Consider the following 18090-nt stretch of genomic DNA (forward strand, 5'->3'; position numbering starts at 1 on the left):
GGTATATGAACATATATAGGAGGAAGAAGTAGGTCGGTGGAGCCACGAGGGGCCCACGAGGGGGAGGGCGCGCCCAGGGGGGTAGGCGTGCCCCCTGCCTCGCGCCCTCCCCCCTCGTGGCCTCCTCGGTTGTTTCTTGATGTCCACTCCAAGTCCTCTGGATCATGTTTGTTCCAAAAATCACGCTCCCGAAGGTTTCATTCCGTTTGGACTCCGTTTGATATTCCTTTTCTGCGGAACACTGAAATAGGCAAAAAAACAGCAATTTGCACTGGGCCTTGGGTTAATAGGTTAGTCCCAAAAATAATATAAAAGTGTATAATAAAGCCCATTAAACATCCAAAACAGAATATATAAAGCATGGAACAATCAAAAATTATAGATACGTTGGAGACGTATCAAGCATCCCCAAGCTTAATTCCTGCTCGTCCTCGAGTAGGTAAATGATCAAAACATAATTTTTGATGTGGAATGCTTTCTAGCATATTCTTCAATGTAATTTTATTTATTGTGGCATGAATGTTCAGATCCGAAGATTCAAGATAAAAGTTTAATGTTGACATTAAAATAATAATACTTCAAGCATGCTAACCAAGCAATTATGTCCTATCAAAATCACATAGCAAAAGAAAGCTTATCCATATAAAATCATATAGTTTGGCCATGCTTCAATTTCTCACACAAAATTCTCTCATCATGCACAACCCCGATGACAAGCCAAGCAATTGTTTCATACTTAGCCTTTTCAAACTCTTTCAAGTTTCAACTTTTACGCAATATATGAGCGCGAGCCATGGACATAACACTATGGGTGGAATAGAATATAATGATTCAGGTTGTGTGAGAAGACAAAAAAAGGAGAAAGTCTCACATTTACGCAGCTAATCAATGGGCTATGGATATGCCCACCGATTGATGTCAATGCAAGGAGTAGGGATTGCCATGCAACAAATGCACTAGAGCTATAAATATATGAAAGCTCATCAAATAAACTAAGTGGGTGTGCATCCAACTTGCTTGCTCACGAAGACCTAGGGCATTTGAGGAAGCCCATCATTGGAATATACAAGACAAGTTCTATAATGAAAAATTCCCACTAGTATATGAAAGTGACAAAATAAGAGACTCTCTATCATGAATATCATGGTGCTACTTTGAAGCGCAAGTGTGGAAAAAGGATAGTAACATTGTCCCTTCTCTCTTTTTCTCTCATTTTTTTATTTGGGCCTTCTTCTCTCTTTTTTTCTTTTATGGACTCTTTTCGTCCGGAGTCTCATCCCAAATTGTGGGGGAATCATAGTCTCCATCATCCTTTCCTCACTTGGGACAATGCTCTAATGATGATCATCACACTTTTATTTACTTACAACTCGATACTTAGAATAAAATATGACTCTGTGTGAATGCCTCTGGTGGTGTACCAGGATATGCGATGAATCAAGAGTGACATGTATGAAAAATTAAGCATGGTGTCTTTGCCACAAATACGATGTCAACTACATGATCATGCAAGGCAATATGACAATGATGATGCGTGTCATGATAAACGGAACGGTGGAAAGTTGCATGGCAATATATCTCAGAATGGCTATGAAAATGCCATAATAGGTAGGTATGGTGGCTGTTTCGAGGAAGATATAAGGAGGCTTATATGTGATAGAGCGTATCATATCACGGGGTTTGGATGCACCGGCGAAGTTTGCACCAACTCTGGTGAGAAAGGGCAATGCACGGTACCGAAGAGGCTAGCAATGATGGAAGGGTGAGAGTGTGTATAATCCATGGACTCAACATTAGTCATAAAGAACTCACATACTTATTGCAAAAATCTACAAGTCATCAAAACCAAGCACTACGCACATGCTCCTAGGGGGATAGATTGGTAGGAAAGGACCATCGCTCGTCCCTGACCGCCACTCATAAGGAAAGCAATCAAAAAACACCTCATGCTTCAAATTTGTCACACAACGTTTACCATGCGTGCATGCTATGGGACTTGCAAACTTCAACACAAGTATTTCTCAATTTCACAATTACTCAAGTAGCACACCTCTAATATTACCACCTTTATATCTCAAAACAACTATCAAGTATCCAACTTCTCTTAGTATTTAATGCACTTTCAGGTTTTTATCTTGGATGCCTATCATATTAGGACTAATTTTATAACCAAAGCAAATTACCATGCTGTTCTAAAGGACTCTCAAAATAATATAAGTGAAGCATGAGAGATCAATTATTTCTATAAAATAAAACTTGCTCTAAAAGATATAAGCGAAGCACTAGAGCAAAATTATCAAACTTAAAAGATATAAGTGAAGCACAAAGAGTATTCTAATGAATTCCGATTCATGTGTCTCTCTCTCAGAATGTGTGTACAGCAAGGATGATTGTGGTAAACAAAAAAACAAAGACTCAAATCATACAAGACGCTCCAAGCAAAACACATATCATGTGGTGAATAAAAATATAGCTCCAAGTAAAGTTACCGATGGACGAAGACGAAAGAGGGGATGCCTTACGGGGCATCCCCAAGCTTAGGCTTTTGGTTGTCCTTGTATTTTACCTTGGAGTGAATTGGGCATCCCCAAGCTTAGGCTCTTGCCTCTCCTTGTTCCATAATCCATCAAATCTTTACCCAAAACTTGAAAACTTCACAACACAAAACTTAACAGAAAATCTCGTGAGCTCCGTTAGCGAAAGAAAACAAAACACCACTTCAAGGTACTATAATGAACTCATTCTTTATTTATATTGGTGTTAAACCTACTGTATTCCAACTTTTTTATGGTTCATAAACTCCATTACTAGCCATAGATTCATGAAAATAAGCAAACAACACACGAAAAACAGAATCTATCAAAAATAGAATAGCCTGTAGTAATCTGTAGGTTTCGAATACTTCTGGAACCCCAAAAATTCTAAAATAAATTGCTGGACGTGAGGAATTTATCTATTAATCATCTTCAAAAAGAATTAACTAAATAGCACTCTTCAGTAAAAAATGGCAGCAAATCTCGTGAGCGCTAAAGTTTTTGTTTTTTACAGCAAGATCGCAAAGACTTTCCCCAAGTCTTCCCAAAGGTTCTACTTGGCACAAACACTAATTAAAAGCATAAAACCACATATAAACAGAGGCTAGATGGATTATTTATTACTAAACAGAATTAAAAAGCAAGAAACAAAAATAAAATTGGGTTGCCTCCCAACAAGCGCTATTGTTTAACGCCCCTAGCTAGGCATAAAGGCAAGGATAGATCAAGGTATTACCATCTTTGGCATTCAATTCTTCAACAGAACACTCATAACCTTCAGGAGTTTCCTTCTTTCTATTAATGATTAAAATCCTAGGCAATAAATCAAGAAAATCATTTGTAGCAAAAGGTTCCTTAATGATAGCGAGAAAGTTGGGGTGAACACCTATGGATTTGAGATCCGCATTTTCCTTACTAGAAGTTTCACCTTTATTTTTAGGAACATACATTAATTTGGCAACTTTGGTGGTAGGAGGATTTGGAGTATTCCTTACGGCAGAAAAAGCGGACCCCAAGTTGGTAATAATACCCTCAAGTTTATCAATTCTAGTGGAATCTTGGTCTATTCTTTCATTAACTATGAGTTCTTTTTCTTTGAAACTTTTCAGAGTGACTCCTACCTTAGATCCATATTGGGTAATCTGGTTGTGGATATTTTTATTCAAATTCTCAATCAATTCCATAGTGGCAACTTTATTTTCAATAATTCCGAGCCTTTGCATAACATGTTCCAAAGTTAACATAGTTCCATTAACCAAGAGAGGTGGTGTGCCAAACAAATCTATCATAGCATTATAAGAACCAAAAGTATGGCTACCCAAGAAATTTCCTCCGGTAATGGTATCAAGAATATATCTATTCCAAGGAGTGATGCCTATATAAAAATTGCGAAGAAGAACAGAAGTAGATTGCTTCATAGTAGATTTATTTTGCGCATTGCAAATTCTATACCAAGCATCTTTTAGATTCCCCCTGCCTTTGTTTAAAATTAAGGACTTCATTCTCGGGAGATAAAGGAGTGGATAAAAGACTAGCCATGAGGACACACAAGATACAAGAGGCAAGCGAAAGAAAAAGCGACCGGAAAAAGAGAGCGAATAAAAAGGTAAGGGTGAAGTGGGGGAGAGGAAAACGAGAGGCAAATGGCAAATAATGTAATGCGAGGGATAAGAGTTTGTGATGGGTACTTGGTATGTCTTGACTTGTGCGTAGACTCCCCGACAACGGCGCCAGAAATCCTTCTTCTACCTCTTGAGCACTGCGTTGGTTTTCCCTTGAAGAGGAAAGGGTGATGCAGCAAAGTAGCGTAAGTATTTCCCTCAATTTTTGAGAACCAAAGTATCAATCCAGTAGGAGGCCACACGCAAGTCTCTCGTACCTACACAAACAAATAAGAACCTCGCAACCAACACGATTAAGGGATTGTCAATCCCTTCACGGTCACTTACGAGAGTGAGATATGATAGAGATGATAAGATAATTTTTTTTGGTATTTTTATGATAAAGATTAAAAGTAAAGATTGCAAAATAAACGCTAATAGAAATAACTTGTTGACGGGAGATTAATATAATGGAGAATAGACCCGGGGGCCATAGGTTTCCCTAGTGGCTTCTCTCAAGATAACATAAGTATTACGGTGGGTGAACAAATTACTGTCGAGCAATTGATAGAAAAGCGAATAATTATGAGAATATCTAGGCATGATCATGTATATAGGCATCACGTTCGTGACAAGTAGACCGACTCCTGCCTGCATCTAGTACTATTACTCCACACATCGACCGCTATCCAGCATGCATCAAGATAAATAAGTTCATAAAAACAGAGTAACGCATTAGGTAAGATGACATGATGCAGAGGGATAAACTCAAGCAATATGATATAAACCCCATCTTTTTATCCTCGATGGCAACACTACAGTACATGCCATTTCCCTTTCTGTCACTGGGATCGAGCACCGCAAGATTGAACCCAAAGCTAAGCACTTCTCCCATTGCAAGAAAGATCAATCTAGTAGGCCAAACCAAACTAATAATTCGAAGAGACTTGCAAAGATAACCAATCATACATAAAAGATTTTAGAGAAGAATCAAATATTGTTCATAGATAGACTTGATCATAAACCCACAATTCATCGGATCTCGAGAAACACACCGCAAAAAGAGTTACATCGAATAGGTCTCCAAGAAGATTAAGGAGAGCTTTGTATTGAGATCCAAAGAGAGATAAGAAGCCATCTAGCTAATAACTATGGACCCGAAGGTCTGAAGTAAACTGCTCACACATCATTGGAGGGGCCATGGAGTTGATGTAGAGGCCCTCCATGATTGATGACCCCCCTCCGACGGAGCTCCGGAAAAGGCCCCAAGATGGGATCTCTTGGGTACAGAAGGTTGAGGTAGTGGAAATAGGGTTTCGTGGTGCTCCTGGATGTTTTCGGGGTATATGAACATATATAGGAGGAAGAAGTAGGTCGGTGGAGCCACGAGGGGCCCATGAGGGGGAGGGCGCGCCCAGGGGGGTAGGCGTGCCCCCTGCCTCGTGGCCTCCTCGGTTGTTTCTTGATGTCCACTCCAAGTCCTCTGGATCATGTTTGTTCCAAAAATCACGCTCCCGAAGGTTTCATTCCGTTTGGACTCCGTTTGATATTCCTTTTCTGCGAAACACTGAAATAGGAAAAAAACAGCAATTTGCACTGGGCCTTGGGTTAATAGGTTAGTCCCAAAAATAATATAAAAGTGTATAATAAAACCCATTAAACATCCAAAACAGAATATATAATAGCATGGAACAATAAAAAATTATAGATACGTTGGAGACGTATCAATACGCTTCGACCGGGTGGGTCCCAGCTGTCAGGGAGGATAAGGACGCACTTCCTTGTGTGCGAGGATATAGCTGTTGGGTCCTAGCTGTCAAGGGGGAATCATTTGTTTTGCCTGTAATAAGGACGCACTTCCTTGCGTGCGAAGATGTAGCTGGTGGGTCCCAACTGTCAGGAGAGAAAACATTATTTTCAGGGTAAAAAGTATGCAATTGCATGCATGCGTCCATGGGCGTGGTGCGTCCCCACTGTCAGCCTCTCATGTACAGTCATCTTTAGATGACTCTCGTTTGTTGACCACGTTGACCACGTCATGCCGAGCGCAGCAAGGCCGGTGGACGACGGCGAGGCCCCAGACTGGAATGACCCGGAGATGGGGAAGACGCGACAGTGGAGTCGCAGATGGAGAGGAGTGGGAAACTTGACTGGTTCGGATGCGCGGCAGCACTGCCGCCCATGGGAGACAAGAGCAAGAACAGAGGTTGAAGAAGCAGCACGCCTGTTGGATTAACATCCAATGGTCCAACTGCTAGAATCATTTGTTGATTAAGTTGACAAAGCTCTGCGTACACGTCAGCTTAGTAGGCCCACAAGTTAGCCACCAAATCTTCCGGGTCCCAGCTATCATCAGGAGGAATGGTTTTTTTTTGCATAACAAGGAGGCACTTCCTTCCGTGTGAAGATACAGCCAGTGGGTCCCAGCTGTTAGGGGGAGGAAACATTTTTTTTAGCTTAATAAGGAGGAACTTTCCTTGCGTGCGACCATGGGCCTCGTGGGTCCCAGCCGTCAGGCTCTCCACTTACATTCCTCTTCCAATGACTCTCGTTTGTTGACCACACCGTGCCGAGCGTAGCGAGGCGATGGACGACGGCGAGGCCCCGGACGAGAACGATCCAGAGATGGGAAGACACGGCAGTGGAGTCGCAGATTAAGAGGAGTACAAGGGTTATAATAGGTTCTGGTGCGGCGTGGGGCTGCAGTCGGTCGAGAATAACTGGAGGTGTGGAGGTGTGGAGGGATCCTGCTAAACAGAGCCGCTAGGCGCCAGAGGCCGGAGCAGGCGGTCCAGGCTACGCTGGAGGAAGAAGACGAGAGATTGAAGGTGCATGCCGATATAAATCCAATGGCCGTGGATGTCAGAATCATTTGTTGACTAAGTAGAGAACGACTTGCGTAGGCTTCGACCTATTGGCCCACATGTCAGACTGCAAAAATATGGCATATATTTAACCCATATTTTCTAGAATCTACAATCCATTTGCTGGGTTGGGTTAACAAATAATTTCGCGTCAATGCGTCCTATTTAATATTTACTAAGAAATCCCAGTCCATTTGCATTTTCTTGAAATACATGAATTAGCTGAACTTGTTCTGTTTATAATGTTAGGTTAGAAGGAGCAATTAATATCAAAACATAAACCGGAGCGACACATTTTGATATATAAAATTAACAAATTAGCAAGTTATTGCTAAAAGAAAAATGAGCGCGTTATTATTACATTGGTCCTTATAATCTTCACAAGCTTTTGTACGCAATCATCAGGATTTTTCTTGCCCGAGAGTAAAAAACAACCAAGATTTTTCTTTCCAATTTCTGTTAAACATTTACTTTATAAGTTAATAAGATGTGGGATGTTTTTATAATGTATATATAAGTCTTTATTAAATATACGATAATAGTATAATATAAATATATATAATGTGGTTAGAAGGGAAAATATAAATTGGACACAACATTATTATTTAAACCTATAAGGTTGCTAGCCAACTCGGCTCCCCAACGATCCCTCGTGAAATGCATTCATGGTCGTTGGATCTTGGTCAACGCTTTCTCTCCTCCGTCCGATCTTCACCAGGGAGTAAATCTAGATTCACCTCGTGGTTCTTTTTCTTCACCAATGACCGGTGGGCTCATCGCTCGCGGGTATTGGCTGGGTAAGTTGTCGGGCACGTAAGAAGGGATTCGCCAATCCACGCCTCGCTCCGCCAAAGCTCACACTGGCAGAAACCATAGCCCCCAGCCGCCACACCCCTGACCCCTCCTTCCTCCTCCCTCGCTCCTCACCGCAGCCGTCGTGCCCCTCCCCCGCAGCCCCAGGACCTCCATCTCCTCCATGCGTCCTCGCTGCCGCCGCAGCCTCGGGCGCACCCTCTCCTTCAACCCCATGTGAAATCGAGCATCCTGGCGGTGCCTTGACTGATCCATGATGATGGCTAGCGCAGGTGAGCGCCACACATGGTGTAGCAGGCTTGGAGGCAGCGGGCGCGGCGGTCAAGGCCAAGGGCACGTCGAGCGACGATGACCACATCCGCCACCAACAACGAGGTGAGATTCACCCAATCTCTCTCTCTACCTCTCTCCATGCGGCCTCCTCCCCTCGACCCCAGATTCGTCGATGAGATATGCCATCCATCTTCTACAGCCTCATAGTTTTCTTTGTTTATGTGATTATTTTGGAATTTTAGCTCTATGCAGCCACTTTCTTGATTAAGTTCAGAAAATGGCGGCAACTGTTGGTTAGTGGTTGAACTTGGTTCATATGCTTTGAATAAAATTGTTTTCATATATCATGTTATGCAGCCAGGATGCATCAAATCATTTTTTTACTTCACAAAATAATGTTGCGAGCGTAAATTTATACCGGCCAGAGATAGCAATATACCAAGGGTCCTGGGAATTTGATTCATAAATGCAGGGAAGTTATTGATGCATCTGAGCTGCTCTATCTGATTATATTTTATTAAGACCCCGTCATTTTATAAACCATGTAAAGGAATTGCTTAACAAATGTGAGATGTTGTCCTTTATTTGTACATCCATGTTCTTGCACGGTATACAAATTTTGGTCCTTTTTTTGCATGTTTTGTTGATTTTTTAAAGCAAGATACTATTTCTACGGGTTCCAAAATGTATCGAAGATTGCCAGGGAGTTGATTACACCATCTGTGGAATATGACATCGCCCTTTAGGTAATTTCACTTTGACCTGGATTAATGACAGGTTGCCAAAAAATATTGGGGGAAATATGGCTCTAGAGAAAGTTTAATGTGAATTTGGGATTGACATCTCAGTCTGCAATGCATTGAAAATTTATGGTAGAAGTGTTTATATTGTTAACTGGGACGAGGATTAGAATTTCTTGCTTTTTACTAATTGGTTTTGTTTTCTACTTTGCTCTTCCTTCTCAGTCTTTATTTATCTTTGCGGCATAAATTCAAATGATTATTAGCAGTCTGCCTTGAATTACAATGACAACCAGTCAGCACTACAATGTCACGAACTTTGCACTTTGATTTGTTTTCATTGTATAAAGTGTTGATCAATTTCACAGGATAAAGAAGCCTAAGCCTAAAGTCATCATGGTTGAGGTTGATAGTATATCTGCTGGTGATAGTGGTGGAGCTGCTGATCTTATTGCAAGATTCTTATATTTTGCATTTGTAATGACAGTTATAGCAAGAAGCTTAAGAGCACTGTAAATTACCTATTTGGTACCCAACTTCAGGAAACCAACAAAGTAGCAGGTCATTTCATGCCACCATATTCTAATGATTTATGAAAGATATGATTAGTTTTCTTACTATTCTCTGTTATATCCTTATTACCCTTACTGCTGACTGTGACAACTAACATGCTGTTCTCAATTGCTTTCTGGGACTCATTTTATCAGATACAAGTCCGCTTGCAATTTTTGGGAGAATACACAGTTCCTTTGGGTTCATCGCTCGGTTTTGTCCCTGATATGCTTACTGCTCCTACATGGCTCTTCAGGGTTATGGATGGAGTGCGTTATTTCGACGGTCCTCTACTCTATTTTTTTGTTGCGTGTGCCTTCAGGTCCATCAGGTATAATTGTGCTTCACCTCCAAACGTGGTTTTATGCTATCTTGGTGTTTTCTCTTTTGTTTAATTCATTGTTGTATCGCTCAAGGGCATCTTGATTAGTTTGAATTATGCTTTTTTAGCTAGGATGAATTTATGAATGGTTGCCCTTTTCTGTTGATTAAGTATTTGTGTGCAGAGGTTCATCTCCCCCTTTTCATTCTGCGGCATTTGTTTTTCACTTAGTTTACATATGTTTGTTGCTGGTAATGTACTCTTCCTCATGGATTCTTTGGGTTCATGTTCTTTCAGTGCTTTAGGAATCTTCAGTTCCAATGGAAAATAGGATGTATCATGCATGCAAAGATGAGAGGATAGTTGATCCAATTTCCTTGTGCTACAAAGTTATTTGCCATGTTCTTATTTTTTAAATGTGGAACGCACATCTTGGTTCACAACTACTTAATCTTGAAAAATAAAAGGAAAATAATTTTGAGGGAAAATGTAAATCTAAACCAATAAGGGGGCTGGGATGATATTTGGATTTAACAGCAAGCTTGCTAAAGCCAGTCAAGTGCTCAGTGACAATTAGCTTCTGGATTGATTCTTTAGTACCTGGTTAGATCTCATGTGTTGCTGAAGGAGAAGATTGTTGGTCCAGAAGGTCATTTCATTATTTACGAACTTGCGTACAATGCATTGGATAAACCCATGAGTTTGAAGCTCAGCTCCATAAATATTCCCCCCTTGGTCATTTATCTCTACTATTAAAGGAGGATCGAACGTTGTGATGGTTCGACCTCCTCTCGATGGTTCGACCTCGATCCCGCACCGAGGAAATCGCTAGGAAAACAATCCACCCGCACGCCTTGTTCGCTAGCTACTCCTCCATCTCGTGTGATACACGCGGAAAAAACCCAGAGAACAAACGAACCGGTTCAATGAACCTCTACCCCACGATCCGGTAACCCGCACAACATGGCATGCGAAAAGCAACGACCAGGCACACACGTCTCACGCCCCTATCTGCTAGCAACCTCCTCGCTCCTCCCCATCCCATCTATCTGCTGAAAAAATCGCCACGCCATCCCCGCTGCGGCGCCTGCGTCGATGGGCTCCCCTCGGTCCTCCTCCACCAAGCACCCGCCCTCCCATGGTCGTGGTCCATCCTCTACCAAGCTGTTGATTGGGAGTCCCTTGAGGCCTTACCACGACCATGGAATCCCTTGCCCTCGCCTGCGTCGATGGACCCGCCCGTGACCGAACCGAGAGCATGTTATCGCACTCCTCGTCTTCTCCAATCGACACACCCCACCGCTCCGACACGGGCGCATCGACGCCGGAGCTCCCCTGCTCAGCTTCACCGTGCTGCTCCCCTACTCTCCCGCACGTCCTCCTCCGCCGCCGGGGACGCCTACGCCACCGCTCCCTCCTGCCTCGCGCAGCTCCCCTGGCCCCCTTGCCTGCCTCCCAAATCTCCCCTCTTTCACCCCCAAAGTTGTTTCTTCTTCCTCCCGCTGCGTCTCCTGCTTGCGCGCTGCGGCGACACCTCCTCCTCGTTGCCCCCGACGCCGGAGGAGGCACGGGGAAAGCAGCAGTGTCTCGCGCTGCGCTTGCGCCACCTCGGGTGTGCGTGGGCCTACGCGCCGGTCGCCGCCTCGGCCGTGCGCCAGTCCTCAAAGGAGGAGGAAGGGGATTCCGTTCGCCGCCAAGGCGTACTGGGTATGCTCCTCGAGTCCCCGCTCTTCAGGCCCCTCCTCACCCCCTCATCAAGAAGCAGAAAAACATGACGCAGGTCCTCTCCTCCCTTGTCAGCTTTCATTTTGTTTGAAATTATTTTGGCCAGCAACTCCGTGGTTTGCTTCTGTTGATTCTGGTCTTGTTATGTTGGGGGCGAGCAGATGCTGTAGCGCACGGGGATCCCCGAGTAGAAGAAGATGAAGAACCCAAGGAGATTTGTCCGGAGGACTACATCATCATTGACGACACCGACTCCGACCCAAGTGATGATGACTATGAAGACAAAGCTAGAGCAGATATCATGGAATCTTCCACCGATCAAAATTTCTAGATGACCACCCAATGATTAGTAGTATTCCCCCATGTATTCAGTAGTAGTTGAGCACTTTTGCGATAGTTCTAGACCGATCGTATGCCTTGCTTGATTGATTGAGTGAAATGATTGTGTTTGTCTCATGTGCATATGGGTAGTGCCTTCTCATTAGACATCATTCTATTCTAACCTCTTCCCTCTAAACCCATCAGATGCCTCCGAGACGTGACCCCGGATTTGCCTTTCCACTAGAGCTCACTCAGTTGATCCAGCAACAAAACACCTTGATGCAATTGCTAGTTCAGAACCAGGGTAACAACAACAACAACAACAACAACAACAACAACAACAACAACCCGCCGCCAGTGGACAACCTAGCTTGTTTTCTAAGGTTACAACCACCGGTGTTTTCCAGTAGCACTGAGCCTATAGTTGCAGATGATTGGCTCCGCAGGATTGGAAGGGAGTTAACCACTGCAGGATGCACTGATGCTGAGAAGGTGCGTTTTGCCGCACATCAGTTGGATGGACCAGCAACATCATGGTGGGAGAATTACACTGTCACCTACCCCATAGCCACGGTGACATGGGACCAATTTCAGCAAGCTTTCCACACATCCCATGTCTCCACTGGAGCTAAGAGTATGAAGAAGCGTGAGTTTCGCAACTTATGCCAGGGGAACCGTATTGTGGCTCAGTACGTGGATGAGTTTAGCAAGCTATCTCGCTATGCCCCTGACAATGTGGCCACAGATGCCGCGAAGCAGGAGAAGTTTATGGAAGGGCTGAATGATGAGATGAGTATGCAGTTGATGGTAGCCACCTTCAACAACTACCAGGAGTTGGTAGATAAGGCTCTTATGATTGAAGGGAAGCAACATCAGATTGAGAGCCGTAAGAGGAAGTATGGACAAGGGAGGTATAGCTCAGGATCTCAGCAGAAGCCTCGCGTAACCCCGAACTCAGGAGGACTTGTTCATAACCATGGAGGTCATAACCACACTAGAGGAGGATCACATAATCACAATGGTTCTAAGAATGGGAATGGGAATAGAGCCAATAACAATCAGAACCGCCCCAATCCAGCCACACCCGCCAAAAGAGATCTAAGTCACGTTACTTGTTTCAAGTGCGGGAAGACTGGACACTATGCCACGGAGTGCCCTGAAGGAAAGAATGGAAACGGAAATGGGAGCGCCGGGAAGAAGCCCAATCCATTCAACAAAGGACAAGTGAACCACGTTAACGTGGAGGAGGTTGAAGAGTAGCCGGACGCGGTAATAGGCAAGTTTTTGGTTAAGTCATTTACCACTCTTGTTCTATTTGATACTGGTGCATCGCATTAATACATATCAAGGGGATTTGTGGATAAGTTTAAACTACCAACCCAAACCCTTAGGACCCCTCTCTTATTGAGTTCACCTGGAGCAGAGTATATGGCTAGTCGATGGTGTGACCAGATACCCCTAACCATTGGCACCCATGTTTTTCCGTCCGACCTAATTATCTTGGAGTCACAAGGATTGGATGTGATATTAGGCATGGACTGGATGTCAAAGTATGGAGGAAGTATTGACTGTGCTAGTAAGTCGATTTATCTCACCACCCCGGAGGGAAAAAGGATTAAGTATGTATATAGGCATGCACCAAGAAGTAGCCAAGTAAATGCCCTCACGGGAGTTGTTCAGGAGGAAGTGCCTGTAGTAAAGGATTACCTGGATGTTTTCCCAGAGGAGTTACCAGGCATGCCATCGGATCGAGACATCGAGTTTTTGATAGAGCTATTGCCAGGGACCGGGCCAATATCCAAGAGACCCTATCGGATGCCCGCGAATGATCTAGAGGAAATTAAGAAACAGATCAAGGAGTTGTTGGAGAAAGGATACATTTGAAGGAGTTCATCACCTTGGGGAGCCCCAATACTTTTGGTTGAGAAGAAGGATAAATCCCTAAGAATGGTTGTTGATTATCGGGCCTTGAATGAAGTAATGATCAAGAACAAGTACCCACTGCCGATGATCAATGATCTGTTTGATCAGCTGCAAGGAGCTAAGGTGTTTTCAAAGATCGATTTGTGATCTGGATACCATCAGTTGAATATTCGAGAGAAAGATATACCAAAGACAACATTCACCACGCGTTACGGATTATATGAGTATACGGTCATGTCGTTTGGACTGACCAATGCCCCTGCCTATTTCATGAGCATGATGAACAAGGTATTCATGGAATATTTGGACAAGTTTGTTGTGGTGTTCATTGATGATATTATGGTATGCTCGAAGAATGAAGAGGAGCACAAGGAGCATTTGCGATTAGTTCTCGAGAAACTCAGGGAACACCAGTTGTATGCCAAGTTCAGCAAATGCGAGTTTTGGTTGAAGGAAGTCGGATTCCTTGGACATGTTATATCATGAGAAGGTATAGCAGTAGACCCCACCAAGGTTCAATGAGTCACTAAATGGTTAGCACCCACTTCAGTTAGCAAGATCCGCAGTTTTCTTGGACTCATAGGATACTATCGGAGATTCATTGAGAATTTTTCCAAAATTGTGAAACCAATGACGGAGCTATTGAAGAAGGATACTAAGTTTAAATGGACGGAAGATTGCGAGGCAAGTTTTCAGGAGTTGAAGAAACATTTGACTATAGCCCCAGTGCTGACATTACTAGATATACATAAGGATTTCCAAGTGTATTGCGACGCCTCTCGCTTAGGACTTGGAAGTGTGCTTATGCAGGACGGAAGAGTTGTTTCGTATGCCTCACGACAACTAAAACCTCACGAGTTAAACTATGCCACTCATGATTTGGAGCTAGCAGCAGTAGTGCATGCATTGAAGACTTGGAGACATTACCTTATTGGAAACCGTTGTGATGTGTACACGAATCATAAAAGCTTGAAATACATCTTCACACAGAAGGAACTGAACCTTAGGCAAAGGAGATGGTTGGAGCTTATAAAGGACTATGACATGAAGCTGCACTATCATCCAGGAAAGGCCAATGTCGTAGCTGACGCTTTGAGCCGGAAGAGTTATGCTAATATCGTTGCGAGTAAGGGAGTGCCAAAGGAGTTAGCAGAGGATATCGTGGAACTTCGATTAGAGATTATTCCTAGAGGTTTTGTTGGAACAATGGAGGTTCAGTCTACATTGTTGGGGAAGATTCGAGAAGCTCAGAAGGATGACAAAGAGATTGCCGAGATAAAGGAGAAGATGAGCAAATGAAAGGCCAAAGGTTTTCGTGAGGATAAGCACGATACCTTATGGTTTGAGGACCGGATATACGTGCCCAATAACACAGAGATCAGGAAGTTAATACTATAGGAGGCTCATGACTCACCATACTTGATACACCCCGGAAACACCAAGATGTATTTGGATTTGAAGGAAAGTTTCTAGTGGATAGGTATGAAGAAGGATATTGCCGAGTATGTAGCCGTATGTGATGTATGTCAGAGGGTGAAGGCAGAGCATCAAAAGCCGGCAGGATTGTTACAGCCTATGCCGATACCCAAATGGAAGTGGGATAAACTTGGCATGGACTTTATCACCGGATTGCCCAGGACCAAATCAGGATATGATTCCATATGGGTAGTAGTTGATCGCTTGACCAAAGTGGCTCGCTTTATCCCAGTGAAAACCACTTATACAAGTGCGAAGTTGGCCAAGATATATATAGGATCGTATGTCTGCATGGAGTTCCAAGGACCATCGTATCGGATAGAGGGACACAGTTTACCTCAAAATTTTGGCATCAGTTACACCAGACTTTGGGTACGAGATTGGAGTTAAGTACAACATTTCACCCACATACGGATGGACAGACTGAGAGAGTCAATCAGATTCTAGAGGACATGTTGAGAGCCTGTGCGCTAGATTATGGAACTAGTTGGGATGGCAATTTGCCTTACGCAGAGTTCTCATACAACAATAGCTACCAAGCCAGTTTGAAGATGGCACCGTTTGAAGCCCTGTATGGACGAAGGTGCAGAACACCGTTGATGTGGGATGAAGTTGGAGACCGACAGTTGTTTGGACCAGACTTGATCAAAGAGTCTGAGAAGAAGGTTGAACTGATTCGTGATAGACTGAAGATTGCACAGTCCAGGCAAAAGAGTTATGCAGATTCGAAACGCAAGGAGGTAACCTATGAAATTGGAGATAGAGCATATATGCGAGTATCCCCCTTGCGAGGAGTGAAACATTTTGGAGTTAAAGGAAAGTTAGCCCCGAGATTTATAGGACCGTATCGTGTTTTGGAACGGATGGGAGAAGTTGCCTACAAGTTGGAGTTACCTGAAGGACTGTCAGGAGTTCATGACGTGTTCCACGTTTCACAGTTGAAGAAGTGTCATGCTGAGATGGCCGATATACCGTTAAGAGATATAGTATCCTTGGAGACGATTTAGTTGGACAGTGATTTGACTTATGAGGAGAAGCTAGTTAAGATGCTTGAGTTTGCTAGCCGAGTCACCCGCAACAAGGTCATCAAGTTTTGCAAAGTTCAGTGGAGCCACCATACCGAGGATGAAGCCACCTGGGAACGGGAGGATGATCTTCGCAAAGACCACCCACACCTATTTTCTAGCCAACCCGAATCTCGAGGGCGAGATTCATCTTAAGGGGGGTAGGTTTGTAACATCCCAAAAATTTTCAATTTGGAATGTTATACATAGATCGTTCATGCATATCACATTTTATTGCATTTTCGTTCCGCAATCCTCAAAATCCTAAGCAACTCAAGGACCCTCGGAGAGAGTTGGGGATTTCCCGATGTTCATATTTGATTTTTATCAAATAATGAAATGAGGACTTTTGATTTTGATTATTTCTCTCTCCGAAAAATATTTCATAATAAAATATATGAGAGGAGATAATATGACTTCTCCAAAATAATTGAAATATTGGAGGAAAAATATTAAAATCATTTATTTGATTTTATTTGGATTTTATTTGCAATTAGAAAAATTGCTCGTTTTTCAAAATTGCATTTTAGGGCCAAGAAAATGCTCATCTTGTTCTAAATATTTTACTTAGACGGCGAAAATTTGTTTTGGCATTTTTAAAATTTTATTTTATTTCCTAGGATTTTTCTGAGTTCGGCGGAATTGTTTTAAAAAAAGGAGCGCGCCTAGGCTGATTGGGCCGAAGCCCAACCACCGGCCCACCTCGCCCCGCGTCGCCGTCTCCTGGTAGGAGACGCGCCGCCGCCGCCGCCGACAGGAGTCCGACTCGGACTCCTCGTCCCCGCCTTGCCCCCTCCCCCAAGGCACCACCCCGCCCCCCCTTTAAAGCCGCAGCCACCCCGCCGCCCTGGAGCCCCACCCCAACGCGAGCCGCCGCCCCGCCGCCAAAGCCGCCGCGCCGCCTGACGCCGCTGCCGAGCCGCCGCGCCGCCGCCGCCTTGCCGCGCTGCCCTCGCCGCGAGCCGCCGCCGCCGCCTACTGCCCGCGCTGCCGCCGCCCCGCGCCACACCGCCCCTCACCGGAGCCCTGCCGTGCCGGACCTCGCCGAGGTTAGCGCCGTTTGGTTTTTTAGAAAACCGGTTCGGTTTTCGTTAGAAAACCCTAGTCGTTTTTTTCGGTTCGCCGGTTTTCTTTTCGGTTTTTCTTTTTAGCGGACGTTCGTCCGAATGTTTGTTTCAATGAACGGTTTTCACTCGTTAGTTACAGATAACGAACGCTCGTTCGTTAGCCTATTCGTCAGTTTTCTTTTATCGGATTTTTCCGCGATTATTCTTGATCGCGATTTCTGATCCGATTTTCGTTTTAGTTTTTCTTTTCGCTTGTTATTCGGAATCAGGCGATTCAAGTGCCTAGATCTTCGTCTCGAGACCCTCTTTCCGCTTAACCAACTTGAACAAGATTTTGGTACTGTAAAATTTGACCCTAGTTCAGATTAGTAAACGGATCTTGTTTCTTTCGCCGTTTGAGTTTCGTTGCTCCGTTTGGTTTGTTTCTTCTTGCAAACCGGAGTTCTTAAGTTGAAGTTTCCGGTTAAATCTTCTTATTTCAGTTTTACCCATGCTTCTTTGTTAGTTGCTTATGTATGTTATTGTTTGTTTGCGATAGAATTCCCGGAGTGCGAAGCGTGTTATTTGGAGTCTCTAGGTTATGCGGATCGTCAGCAAGGCAAGTAACACTTTGATCATGCCCCTTTATCATCCAGTTTTTATGCATTAGTTCCAATTCTCAAACATTGCATGATTAGGATGACATTAAATTGTGGGTTGGGAAGTAGTTGATGAGGTAGAACCTATTGCCCTATTACATTCAAACCTTTGGGAGTTACTTCTACGCGTTGCTTATATTGCTATGCTATGCTCATAGACATGGTTTGGGTGAGTGA

The 18090-nt window shown here is 43.7% G+C and overlaps 1 long non-coding RNA gene across 2 annotated transcripts; it reads left to right on the forward strand.

Annotated features, from left to right (window-relative positions):
• The first annotated feature begins 7845 nt into the window (after positions 1-7845).
• LOC123058295 (uncharacterized) lies at positions 7846-17874 on the forward strand. 2 transcript variants are annotated; one of them, XR_006427127.1, is made up of 3 exons: positions 7846-9386; positions 9533-9708; positions 17814-17874. It is a non-coding gene; the product is annotated as an uncharacterized lncRNA (long non-coding RNA). The 2 variants fall into 2 exon arrangements; XR_006427126.1 differs by lacking the exon at positions 17814-17874 and having other exon boundaries at positions 9533-9882.
• The last annotated feature ends 216 nt before the right edge of the window (positions 17875-18090 follow it).

The sequence above is a fragment of the Triticum aestivum genome, chromosome 3A, assembly GCF_018294505.1.
Source record: "Triticum aestivum cultivar Chinese Spring chromosome 3A, IWGSC CS RefSeq v2.1, whole genome shotgun sequence".
Classification (NCBI taxonomy): Eukaryota; Viridiplantae; Streptophyta; class Magnoliopsida; order Poales; family Poaceae; genus Triticum; species Triticum aestivum.